Below are 11583 nucleotides of genomic sequence, written 5' to 3' on the forward strand. Positions count from 1 at the left end.
ATTTTAATCTTCTGCCCCAACTTTGTGGCATCAATACATACACTAGATTGTTAAGCTCATGTATTGAATGCCTAGCTCATCTATTAAGAAAAATCCATGTGTTCATGAGGCGTAGAGGGATTTTAAGGGTGTAGAGAATCAGACGAGTTACATGTCACACATCAACGGAACAGAGACAACTGGCATAGTGGGACACACATTCTTTCCTAAAATGTTCCTTAATAGAGGAAATTAGTAGTGGCTATAGTTGCAATGACCTTGCTAGACATGTATGCCGCATTTCCAAATGTGAGGGAATTTTTGGCAAAAATGCCTGAAGGATAGAGGAACATGGTGAATTCAAGATTTACAGCAAATGGATTTATCGAAGAGGCCTTAGAAACTTCGCAACAAATGCAATTCTGCAAGCATAAATTCAAGTCATTTTCTAGTGTCTTCCTTCTTGTTACCCAAATGGGAGCTTGGAATAGGGTATCCATATGCATCGAAGCATAATGAAAGGTATGCTTTTGTCAAATTTTTAATCTTTGGCAAATCGATATGCAGCATGACAAGACTAGGTATGTCGGTTGATTTTTTAAAAATGGTGTTCGTACAATTATCTATTTCAAGGTGTTCCTATTTTGTAATCACACCATAGAAGTGAAGATTTCCTATCAACTAACGGTCAATCAAGAAGTGAAGGGTGATCGGATGGAGTTTATCCCCAAGCGCTCCTTTTTCTAACTGTCTTGAAGGATGGTATGAAGGTACCATTGGTTGCGTGTTGTGTTTCCTCTACACATTTATGCCACTTTCTTTCAGCCTTTATGACAAGAAAAACACATGGTTGTCATCACACTTTATATTTTATCTGACGACTCCAAGTTTCAGAATGGCAAAACGATAAGAATCAATCTACGCTCCAAATCATTTCCATGGTAGTCATTTTGGTTTGCACAAATTCTCACCGTTGGATGTAAATTTTAGCTCCTCCTCTTCGTATAGGGAATGCCTTCAGCGTAATAATAATAAATATGTGTTGATCTTATGATAATGTAATACTTTGCGTGTGCATTTCATATACTCTATAAGTGTGAACACAATGAAACTAATTTTAAGCAACATTTCAATTCAAATAGTAATATAATCAAATAGAATAAAAACATGGTACAGTGAATTTTAAAACACACGAATTCCAAAATAGGCCTTTATAAAGGACATTGAAACAAGTGAATGAAAGTAGCTACGGCATCAGACCATCGTATAAGTGAGATTAAATTCAAAATACAAGGCAGGTGAATAGAAAATAGTCGAAGCTGTTTATCTTCTCATGAATGAGAGGGGCAGCTAAGGCTGGGGTCTCGTGGAAGCTAGCTTCCTTAAAAATAAAGTTGCACTCGCTAAGATTTCTTAGGAAATTTGTAAGCTGAGCAGTCTTATGAATTTTGTAATTTGAGTTCCAGCTCTCGGAAAAACTTTCTAAAATTTATTTTATGATAAAAGACTTTTTTAGTTTTAAAGTCTCAATTTTTTTACAAATGGCTCGATTTTTCTCTATGTAGGGGGGGCTATTTCCAGCCCCACCCCATTTTCATCCACTTCCTAAAAAAGCGGGGCTCCTATTATAAGATTCTAATTAAACCTGTAGCCCCTCAAAAAAATTCTTATTGGACCTCCTGTACATGAAAAATAGACCTGTAGCCCCCCTCATGAGACTCCTACCTAAGGAATTGACATTGTTGGTCAGTGGTTTTCTCTTTTTAAGAATGAAAAATTGTCTGCTAGTGTCTCCAAGGGGCAAAATTGGAGTCGCCTTCTCCATTTTTTTGAGAGGCTTCAAAGTTTATATATTGGCTGTCACAGGGTCATATGTCTTGTTTGAAAGGAAAAGGGACTTCTTGAGAATTCTTGTGATAACATAATTTCTTTAAATTTAATAACTAGTAGTTGTACCAAAAGTACAATAGTTATGCGATAGTTAGCTATATAATTATTATTTTTTAAATTATAATTATAATATGTCAAAGTAATATAAATCAATAACAAAAAAAATTTCTAAAAATCAATTCTTGGATCCTTCAAAATATCTGTAATTCATGCATAAGTTAAAATGAATATATTTCATCTTTGATAATTGATATGTCTTCTTTATTGTAATTTCATGAAGATTAAGTTTAGTCTTATTATTGAAAATTTAATAAATAGTAGTTGTACCAAAAGCACAATAGTTATGCGATAGTTAGATAATTTTATATAAATAAAAATATATCTTTTTATTATTCAATTAAAATTAAAACAATAGTTATTTATCTTTTATTGATTAAATTGAGTTGTGATTATTAAATAGATTATGTTTTATTCATTTATTATTAAAAATTATTTAAAATTAAATTAATTTTTTAAAATATTAAATTTATAATTTTTTTCATCATTAATTTAATTTGAAAAATTATTTTATAGAAGATGTCTTTTTTTTAAATTTTAAAAAATAGAACTTGCCATGTAGTTGTCCAAAAAATCAAGCTTATAGTATCAATTATATTTATTACTATATACTATTAAAACTTACAATTATTACTGTATAATAAAAAGAAAAGTTAGATTTATATATTTGATAAATAAATTTTAAAACTCAATTATACATAAATATTTATTAAAAAATTTATAAATATTTATACAATAAAATATTTAAAATTATACCAAAATTTTATCGATATACTTTAAAAAGATGTATGAAAAAGAGTACATGCATAGTAAAAAAATATCTTTTATAAAATAATTAGTCAACTAAAAAATACATCCTCTTATAAAATAATTCACTATACATAGTATATAAATAAAGTAATTTCCCAAATACAAAGATGATGTGCTTTAAATATTATCAAAGCAATATATAAATAGTGAATTTTAAAATGCTTTTTAAAAATAAAAATTTCTAGAAGGTATGAAGTAAGTCAGGCAAGAAAATGTACTCTAGGTAGTGCATATGGAGGGGTGAGGGGCTAGGTGCAAATAAGTTGCACCGTAGTTGTGCCCACCATAGCCAATGTCATTTCCAAAGGCCAAAATTAGAGTCACCTTCTCCTTTTCTTTGATAGGTTTCCAAGTTTACATGTTGGTTGTCAAATGGTCACATATCTCATTTGAAAAGAAAATGGATGTATTGTAGGCACTGGCTAATCTACACAAAATGCACCAAAGACAAAAAAAAAAAAAAAATGGTCAAACATGATTCTTTTTCAGATTCACAAAAACACAATGAAAATTTCTCAAAAACTTTATTGTTTTCGATCACAAAAGATATAGATCACTTTTCCCTATAGAATTGTAGGCCATATGAGTAACAGGAAGAATTCTTTCCATTTTACCAGACCAGCTGAAAACTAGATGAAGATCAAATGCTAAAAATTTCATTATGTTTTCATTTTTTTTAAATTTAGTCAATAGTGCAATTTGTAGGGAGGAAAGTCTTGTGCGTCTTGTACAGCACTTCACAAGTCAAATTAGATATTTCTTCAGATAAATATTATCTTGAAATGAGAATTATTAGTGTGTATATATGAAAATGAAAAGGTAAGTGACATAAGATATTTGAGAATAAGATATTCTTTTCTCAAAATTGCTCATTCTTGGGTCTAATTTAGAAGAATTTAAATGAAAAAGGGCTAATTTTTTATTTTGAACTTAATTTTTATATAATTTTAAAAAAAATTACTTTTTTTTTTGGAATTCAAAGAATAAAATAGAGTAAAATTTATTTTTTCAATTTTAAATTTGTATTTTTCAAAAGTTTGAAAGATTGGAATTTGTAACGTTCTGCCAAGGGATTCAAAAGAACTAACCTAAAGTTTTACTAAGTTTTTCAAACACTCTTTTTTTTTTTTTAATAACATATACAATAATCACAAAGTAGCGGAAGCAATAACATAGAATCATACAAAAGCAAACATAACAGATTACATTCCTTAAAGATCTTAAGATGTTGAATCACATTTAAATTTAAATAATACTAAGTTTAATAAATAACATATCCACATGAAAGAAAATTACAAGTCCAAGTCCATTTAAATAATATACATTTGTTCCAAATCTCAGTTGGCAATAAAATTCGGAATGCACAATCATCCACTATACATGTCAAAGGGTATGAAAGGCTGAAAGAATATACATTTATAAAAATAGATTGCATCATCCCTTTCGAATCCATAAAGCAATGTACAATACAATAAGTGAAATTATCCATCATAAAGATATAACCATTCATCATAATACACAAAGATATAATGAAAGGAAATGCAGAACAAGGAACTCCAGCCATGACATCTACAGACGGATCTCAATGGTAAAAGTAAAAAGCACTACCACTCGTTTCTAATCCACTTGTTTGTGAGAGGAAAAATTATTCTTTCTTTCTTCTCTTTTTTGAAAAAAGGATAATATATTTGAAGATTCTCATAAATTTTCAAGCAACAATGAAGCCAATTTTAATGTACTATTCAAGGTTTTCATCATCTGGAGAATTTCCACCCCTGTTTTTCCTCTACCGGAAGAAAATCAATATTTTCTGATGTGGGAAGCTTTTCAAACTTTAGAAACGGGTTTCTGTCATTATCCTGAAGAAGGGAGTTGAAACAGCAGCATCCAGAGACAGAGTAGAGTGGAAGGCATATAAAAAGTGTTGAGACATACTTTTGGATCGTACGTCATGGATGATGCTGCCAGTCCTTCACAATTCATATCAGATTGAATTCAAATCAACATCGACTTTTGGTATTATTACTCGATCCCTTTTTTCATATAATTTATCACTCACACCACATTGTCGCCAAATGGTCTTGCTATGCTGCAGATGAAATTAAAAAATAGAGCGTCACACACGTTGAAAGAAGTCAATGAAAGTAACAAAGGGCAGTAGAGTAGCGTGTGAGAGAGGGCAGCTAAGAAAAGGACATAGTGGAAGCTGTCTATCTTCCCATGATAAATGAGAGTGGGCAGCTCAGGAATTGACATTTTAGATCAGCGCTTTGCTCTTTCAAGACCAAAAAATCGTCCGCTGGTGTATCTAAAGGCCAAAATACGAGTCGCCTTCTCCATTTGTTTGAGAGGTTTTCGAGTTTACACGTCGTCTTCTTTAAAAAGGGCAGGCACTCCGTCAAATCATACAAATTCTCCCTCGAGCGGCCCGTTCCATGGCTTGGCATACATGTACCATCTGAAGAGTACCGTAAGGTGCCCCTTCCAATCATCTTATAACTTACTCACAAATGTCATAAAAAGCTTTAATAAATTGTAGTACATATATTAGTAGTCTATTATACATTTACAATATTTTGATCATTTTTTAACTTTTTTATTGGTGAATGGTTCATTTGTGCAAAAATTATTATTTTTTCGCGAGGAACATAATAGGTTTTGAATGTTTTAAATGACACATTTAGACCACCTTGTACTCAGAGAGCTTCATAAATGTGGAAAAGCTGAAAGGTTAGTTTAAGCTCTTCGATCACCTAAGACTCACCAAAAAAATTGAAAATTTTTTACATATAAATTAGGAGTTCTAAGAACTCAAAATTAGCCTAAATGACTATCGTGTAGTCTCCCCTAATTAGAAAAAGTGTAAAATAGTATTTAATAAAGATTGATCAAAATAGCTTTAAGTTTGTACTTTTGTGTTAATTTGGAATGAGTTTATTAATGTTATTTCTCTATTTTATGAATTGAATGTTTAAGATAATAATTTTATGTTAGTATCTTAATTTTATTTATATTAAAATTATGATTTCAAATTGATTGATTAAAAATGATAAAAGATTTGAATGGTTTGAAATAGAGTAATTATAATTATATATCACTTAAATGAATTCTAAATAGGTTAATATTCTAGTTGTTCAATATCTAAATTAATTTAATGCCTTTGTCTAATGAATTGAATGTTTTAACACAATAATTTTGATTTTATCATACTTCTACAATCCCTTTGAAATATAATTTTTTAATTTATGGGTTTGATTGTGCATATACTTTTGCATTTCAAATGACACCTCATCATCACGATGAGAGAATGCATTACATAATGTAAATATTTAATTTAATTATGTAAATCAACTATTTAATCTATTGACCCATTCAAAAATATTTCAACTCTTAAATGAAATAAAAATTATTATCTATTTTAACAATATTTTGTTTTTTTAGATCTTACCCTAATTAAAATCATTTAATTTGTTTAGGATTGAAAACATTGTAGATTATGTATTAAATTGATCAATCTTGATGTAAATATAATCTCGCATCTTTATAATTAATATCCATCTATATATGTGTCAAATTTAATATTATGAGCCCTTATTGCGAGCAATATTTAATCAAAATCATCGAAACTGTCATAGTAACTAGTAGTCTCATGCTATTGTGCATGCAATAAGGAGCCTATAGAAGATTGGATTTTCATCTATAAAATTTTGTGACATATAATGAAGTAATTGTGATGAAAAAAGTTGGTGAAATATATTACAATATATATCAATATAAAGGTCAGTGAATATAGCTTTTGATTTCACCTATAATTTCATTTTGATTATTGAGAAACTTTCCAGTATATATACTTGCATTTCAATTTTCACTTCTAAACAGAGAAATCAACAAAAATGGTAATATTGTGATCATGTTTCTGTTAGCAAGATTCAGTTTTTGCAACTTCCTAATTTTGTCATTATTCTTTAAGTAAACAAATTAAAACTTAAAATGATAAAATTATTTTTAAAAAAGAAAAGAAAATTTTAATTTACAAAAAAAAAGAAAAAAGAATGAAGAAACAACAGACTTTAAGAGCTTCGATTAATATTTTTAGACGCCAATTTAAATGTAAACTAATATTAAAAGGATCATGCCAAAAATCCTTCTCAAAATTTGGGAAGATTAAACATTTTTGGCATCGAGGGTTTTCATCGTCTGCATTCCAACCTCTATACACCACTTGATGCTATGTGTAATGGTATCTTCCATTGCTCCATGCCTGCACAAAACACATATTTTTCTCCATTCATATTCATTTACAATTTTGATAAAAAAAATATGGAATTTAACTTAGTTAATTTCTCACCTTGAAGGAATCCCTCAAAATTAACAATTAATGAATTTGAGATCAACTTCATAATCAATCACTCCCCTTCCTTGGATTGAATATGAAGACCACCATGATTATCTTGGATGGAGCATGTAGTCATGTGTCTTCTATTTGCTCTTAGAGTTATAGGATCTGGGTGTTGATATCTATTGACAAATTGTAAAGGTGTAGTCTCCTACCTTCATAGTCATCATCACCTTGATCTAGATCACTTGGCAACTAAAAATTGGGTATCCTTTGTTTATTAGAAAGTTGTTGTGTAATTTTAAAAATGAGATTTTAATTAAGTCGATAGGCTTTTATGTGGGAGCTTTACTCCCAAAAAACATAATTTCAATGGAAAAGTCGTCAACCCAATTGTTTTTCTATTTTACGGCAGTTTTTTCGATAAACATCATTTTTTAGAATTTTTCTATAACCAATAAGTTTTTATTGTTTTCTTTCAAATAAGTATCCTTTTTATATAAAATTTCTATTTTTCTGTTAAGTTGCTAATTCTCTGCTTTCTAATTTTATTTCAACTTGCTAATTCTCTGATGTCTTTTGTGAATTTCTATAAATGTTCATCCATAGCCTTAAACTTTGTTCTTGAATGTGTTGACTGTAATCTACATGCTCAAGCAAAATACTCAGTAAGGGCTTTTAGAAACCATTTTTTCCCTTTGTAATGATAACTTTTAGGTTTTACAAGACTCTATTCGTAGCTCATTCATTCAGTAGTAGATGTCAAAGGATTTATATCCTATTTTTGATTGTGTCAAATTCTTGACCACAATCTTTAGATAAGTAGGAGATAATTTCCACAGCAAGTCAAATTGTGATATTGCTATCAGGATTTAACTATGTGATTTTTGAGTCAAACTCATTGACCCATGTTTTATGAGTAGTGATTCAACATGAATCCATCTCTCATGAGAATAAATGGAACACTTAACACTCATTGGATCTAGGTGATGCCCACGGGGGTGAAGCATCGAGACTTCCCGAGAGGTCACCCATCCCAGTAATACTCCAGCCTAAGCGTGCTTAACTACGGAGTTTCCTCCATGGTTAAACCCAAAGCTTGCAACCCCATTTAAGTGCACTTAGGCTGGAGTAGTACTGGGATGGGTGACCTCTCGGGAAGTCCCAGTGCTTCACCCCTGTGAGCATCACCTAGATCCAATGAGTGTTAAGTGTTCCATTTATTCTCATGAGAGATGGATTCATGTTGAATCACTACGCATGAAACATGGGTCAATGAGTTTGACTCAAAAATCACATAGTTAAATCCTGATAGCAATATCACAATTTGACTTGCTGTGGAAATTATCTCCTACTTATCAATTGATGAGCTTAAGGGGCTTTCTAATGAATGGTTCATAAGGCACAACACTTGGTGAAGGTTTTGCAAATGGGGTTGCAAGCTTTGGGTTTAACCATGGAGGAAACTCCGTAGTTAAGCGCGCTCAAGCTGGAGTAGTACTGGGATGGGTGATCTCCCGGGAAGTCCTGGTGCTTCACCCCCGTGAGCATCACCTAGACCCAATGAATGTTAAGTGTTCCATTTATTCTCATGAGAGATGGATTCATGTTGAATCAATCTCATGAAACATGGGTCAATGAGTTTGACTCAAAAATCACACAGTTAAATCCGGATAGCAATATCACAATCTTTAGCTCAAGATGACGTATTTTTAAACAAGCTTGAATTCGCTCTATATATTTAATTCACATTTGTCATGTCATGCGTTTGCTAATAATCTATTGCTAGATTTGGTGACCTATTAGCAATTCATACGTCAGTTTGACAATGTATAATTGGTCAGTCATATCCCCTGAATCACACGTGGGCATCTCTTCATCGTGAAAATTATGTTTATATTATCACGAAGAAGATTTATGCCCCACATGCATGCATACTATGTAAACACTTTTACTAGTGTCTCTTGCGTGAGCTTTCGTGCCATTGTCTTGTTACTCGTCTTATGTCTTCTCTTGGGTGAGCTATCTCCAAGCTACCTAGCGGCCTGAGCCTCCATTTCACCTCTTGCTCAGCCATCCCTCCTCCTTCCCTCCTCCTTCCCTCCTCCTTCACCTATGCTGCCCACTCTCCATGTTTCTTTTCCTTCTCCCTTGCTGCTCTCACTTTAATCGATTATTGCAAGCCTGTCGTACTATTCCTTTTGATCTACTCGCCCTCTCCCGTTCCGACCTCTTCTTTTGTCGCATCTGCTTGTGCCTACCATCCTTGCGTCGTGTTATGCCTTGTGCTTTCTAAGCACACAATGTTTAATAAAGATTGTGTAATATTTTAACTAAAGCTTAAGAATACATATCTTCTCACTAAGACTTGGTTCTATTAAAGGGATTGTTGTTCCCATTTTTTTCTACTGTATTTAAAATAAAAGATTAAATATTTACCGATGTATTTGCTTCTATGTTTCTGTAGGAATTTTAATCTTTCAGACAGGCTGAAAAAATATAGAAGTATCTAAGCTTAAGAATTGAAAAATTATGAAGATCAAGTCACATTCATAGTGCACTATTTCATAATCAATGAGTGCAAAGCATATCCATAGTACATATATAATATATGTACATATAGTTCTTAAAACAATAAACAAAGTAAAAAATAATATGAATTATCATTTTTGTAAGTGTATCATGTGTCCTTAAATGAGGACTCATTTTGTGTCTCTTATGTCTCATTGTAATAAGATGTAAATTGGAGTAGAATGGTGAAACTAATCATAATAAAATAAATTTTAAACATAATATGAAACTCCTTTCAAATCTATTGAAAAACATAAAGTTACAATATTTCTCATCGATTTCTAAAAATTTGGATTTAACTTCTACAAAGAATTATGACTAATTTATATAATTTTTTCAAGCTCTGCTAGCATTATACTGATCCTTATGCTCACCTGGTATCCAAGCTACGCTTTGTTTTTGCACATTTCATTTTGTTTGTGTTCATTAAATTCCTCCTACATTTCAATTCTAAATAGAAATTCAATCTAGGATATTAAATATTATTTACTTTAACCAATGACACATCATTAAAATATAGAGTTCCATTGTTCATCAAGAATCAATAAAGGAAATGAATTAGGAGAAAGAAAACATTAATTAATCAATCATAATAAAATGAACTAAGTAGTTATGCTTGAAACTTTCTTTGTATTGTATTTGATCTTTTTTAAGTCTTCCTTAATATTAGCTTATATGCTTTAATTTTTCTTTGTGTTGTGCATACTCAGAAAAAGATGCAAGAAGAGAAATCACCTATCTCACCCAACCAAATCACAAAATTTGGTATCCACCTACCTTGAACAGCAGTTGAGCTACCTAAAAGCATTAGTCCCATAAATGATTACTGGTGTAGGTATGAGTGCCAACAACAAGGTTCTACTCATATGCATGGTTTTCTATGGCTTCCAAATGCACCAATGGACATGATCAATTGGAACAACTAATACAAATTAGATCGGGCAAAGAAAATCATATTTCCTTGATCAATGGTTACACTTCCATTATTGGGTTGACCTTTTCTTTGTTGATCATATGTGCTAATAATGTACGTACAGCTCTGATACCACTGATAGAGGTCCGCTCTGATACCACTTGATAGAGGGCCACACCACCCTTACTCACTCACAATCAAGAAAGCAACAATATGGAGACCAATAAAAAAAAAAATGTTTCACAAGAAATTTTATTATACTTGAAGATCCTTACAACACCCACAAGATGATTTCAAGCTTCTCCTTGAGCTTCCACTCCTCGAGCTTCTCCTTGAGCTTCCACTCCTCAAGCTTCCCCCTTGAGCTTCCACTCCTCAAGCTACTCCTTGAGCTTCCACTTGAGCTTCTACTTCTCACAAACCTAATCCAAGATCCAAGTGTAAACTGCCTCACATTCGGCGCTCTGTCTACACACTCACAAGTCTATCACAATCCTGCTGTAAACTGCCTCACATTCGACGCTCTGTCTACAGACTCAAGAAAACTCACTCTTCACTTCCTCCTTCTCTTTCACACCTTGAAGCCTTCCAAGCTTTCCAAGCTTCACCTTCCACAACTTTCACCTTTCCAAGCTTTCCTTCCAAAGCTTCTACACAATATCCATAATCTTCTAAAACTTCCACCTACACACCTCGATTAATGAAATGACAACTATTTTTCTTATTTTTCTATTTTATGCCACCTATGCACCTCGAAAATAGAAATTCCTCTTTTCCCTTTTTTCCTATTTTCTATTTTAAATTATTTCTCCTCTAATTTTCGTCACTTTCTCTCTCCTCCAGATTTTTTTTTTTTTTTCAAATTTTTTTTTTTTTTCTCCAATAATTTTTCCATGCAAGATGCTCCTGCATCAGCTAACTCTGACAATTTTTGGAGCATTCAATTGTAGAATTTGAGAGAATCAAAGAGCAAGATTAGAATATTTCCAATTGAAATTGTAAGCTTGTTTTCATCAAGTTTACACCA

This window comes from Cupressus sempervirens, chromosome 2, assembly GCF_028749045.1.
Source record: "Cupressus sempervirens isolate cs-2001-9-10 chromosome 2, ASM2874904v1, whole genome shotgun sequence".
NCBI lineage: Eukaryota > Viridiplantae > Streptophyta > Pinopsida > Cupressales > Cupressaceae > Cupressus > Cupressus sempervirens.